The sequence below is a fragment of the Xenopus laevis genome, chromosome 6S (assembly GCF_017654675.1).
Source record: "Xenopus laevis strain J_2021 chromosome 6S, Xenopus_laevis_v10.1, whole genome shotgun sequence".
Lineage (NCBI taxonomy): Eukaryota > Metazoa > Chordata > Amphibia > Anura > Pipidae > Xenopus > Xenopus laevis.
This window is the reverse complement of record NC_054382.1, coordinates 78,033,457-78,036,082: the sequence shown is the minus strand read 5'-3', so window position 1 is coordinate 78,036,082 and position 2,626 is coordinate 78,033,457. Positions and strand designations below refer to the sequence as shown.

The window sequence follows — 2,626 nt, the reverse complement described above, 5'->3', positions numbered from 1 at the left end:
TCTTTCACCTTATCTGGTATGTCTTTTGGCTCGCCCCATAAGTAATTTAACAGAGGTATCCCTGCCCATTGATTTTCTATCTCTGCCCACTCTTTCATCCTTTCTTCTCTTGCCCAATGTTTAATACGAGTTAGATGAGTTGAAATAAAGAATAACCAGGCATCTGGAACAGCTAGCCCCCCTCGCTGTAGTGGTAGAATTAGTTGTTTATATTGGATCCTAGCTTGTTTACCATTCCAAATAAATTTTATAAATATGGATTTGATTTTTTTAAAAAAAGCAGCTGGTAGGCTGATTGGGAGAGCTTGTAAGTAGTAGTTCAATTTAGGCATCAAGAACATTTTCAGTGCTTGTACTCTTCCCATCCATGATAGATTTATTTTATTCCATTTATTAACCTTTTCCTGTAGTGTTGACATTAGGGGGACAAAATTACTATTATATAAGTCTGACACATTTGGAGTTATATTGACACCCAAGTATTTAATACTACCGTTTGCTTTTTTAAAAGGAAAGTTTTCTGTTAAACTATCCATCATACTCTCTGGGGTATTAACGTTCAAAATATTCGATTTTGTAAGGTTAACCTTAAAGTTTGATAGGGTTCCAAAATGTTCTAAGAGTGATAAGAAGCTAGGTAGGGAGGACGTCGGGTTTGAGACAAAGATTAGCATATCGTCAGCGAATGCTATTGTCTTATATTCTTTCTTATCATACCTCATACCCTCTATCTTTGCCTCCAATCTGATGTGTGACAGAAGAGTCTCAATTACCAGAACAAATAGCAATGGGGATAGCGGGCAGCCCTGCCTGGTTCCATTACAGATATATATTGGGTCTGATAATTTGCCATTCACTTTGACTCTAGCGTATGGGTCTTTATATAAAGCTAAAATACGATTAATTGTAATCTCCCCCATTCCAAATCCCCTCAAAACTTTTTCCAAGTATAACCACCCCACTCTATCAAATGCTTTTTCAGCATCGGTTGTAAGAATTATTGTTGGGGTGTCTACTTTGTGCCCGGTCTTTTGCCTAATTTTCAGTAATGATAGAATTTTATAAATATTGTCTTTTCCCTCCCTTTTAGGTATAAACCCAGCCTGGTCCTCATGAATTAAGTCAGGTAAGTATTTCTTCATTCGGTTTGCTATTATTTTAGCGTATATTTTTAAATCTATATTTATTAGGGAGATTGGTCTGTAACTTTCACAAAGCTGGGGGTCTTTCCCGTCTTTTGGGATAATTGTAATGTTGGCTTCTTTTGCCTGCTTATGAAACCCACGGACTCCATCGATTGTATTATAGTATGAACACAGCAGGGGTATTAATTCTATTTTATATGTTTTATAATACAGTGCGCTGAAGCCATCTGGTCCTGGACTCTTTTCCACGGCCAAGGAATCTATGGTGTCGCTTATTTCTTGTGGTGTAAAAGGTAGATCCAATGTATTTCTATCTTTTGCTTCTAAAGATGGTAGATGCGCTTCCTCTATAAATGTATCTATTTCCTTCGATTTATCGTTATAATCAGCCCCTCCCTGTAGTCTATACAATGTTTGATAGTACTGCTGAAATATTTTAACGATGCTTTTTGTATCATAATAAGACTTTTGGTCCTTGCCTTTTATTGCTGTGATATGAGTTATACTATTAATTTTTTTTAACTTTTGAGCGAAGTATTTATTACATTTGTCCCCCAGTTCGTAACCTTTTTGTTTGCTGTTCATGTATGCTTTATATGTACCCTGATCTAATATTGCTTTCAATTGAATTCTTTTTTTTTCCAGTTGCTCTAATATGTCTTCTGTTATTCTTATCTTATGTGTCTGCTCCAAGTTCGAGATCTCTTTAAGTAAATTATTAATGTGTTTCTCTTTTTCTTTCTTTAGGTTACTACCAAGAGCTATCAACTGTCCTCTAAGCACACATTTTTTTGTTTCCCACAGTGTCGCCATCCCAACCTCTGGTCCTGAATTTTCTTTTAATATTGTTTGCAACATTTTCCTTATTTTACCCTTAGTATCTTTATTATGTAACAATAAAGCGTTAAACCTCCATCTATAATCTTTGTCAGTTATTAGGGATGTAGCGAACGTCGGAAAAAAAGTTCGCGAACATATTCGCGAACTTGCGCAAAAACGCGAGCGGTTCGCGAACGGTTCGCGAACCCCATAGACTTCAATGGGAAGGCGAACTTTAACATCTAGAAAAGACATTTCTGGCCAGAAAAATGATTTTAAAGTTGTTTAAAGGGTGCAACGACCTGGACAGTGGCATGCCAGAGGGGGATCAAGGGCAAAAATGTATCTGAAAAATCTGCCTGTGTGTGCTTGGAAGAGATAGTGTAGGGGGAGAGCTGTTAGTGATTTCAGGGACAGATGATAGTAAGTTTGCTGGCTAGTAATCTGCTTGATACTGCTCTGTATTGGAGGGACAGAAGTCTGCAGGGATTTGAGGGACATTTTAGCTTAGGTAGCTTTGCTGGCTAGTAATCTACTGTTCTCTTTAAACAACTGCCATACGTTGACCTTGTAGGCATTGTTTGCCCAGTTTTTTTGGACGCAGCCACTGAAGCACAGTTGCCATAAAAAATATGCCATATAAATGCTGAAAATAGTCATTT

At 37.2% G+C, this 2,626-nt stretch overlaps 1 long non-coding RNA gene across 1 annotated transcript; it reads left to right on the top strand.

Annotated features, from left to right (window-relative positions):
- Positions 1-931: 931 nt before the first annotated feature.
- Positions 932-2,053, top strand: LOC121395250. The gene is made up of 3 exons (XR_005962360.1): positions 932-1,126; positions 1,359-1,438; positions 1,893-2,053. It is a non-coding gene; the product is annotated as an uncharacterized LOC121395250 (long non-coding RNA).
- The last annotated feature ends 573 nt before the right edge of the window (positions 2,054-2,626 follow it).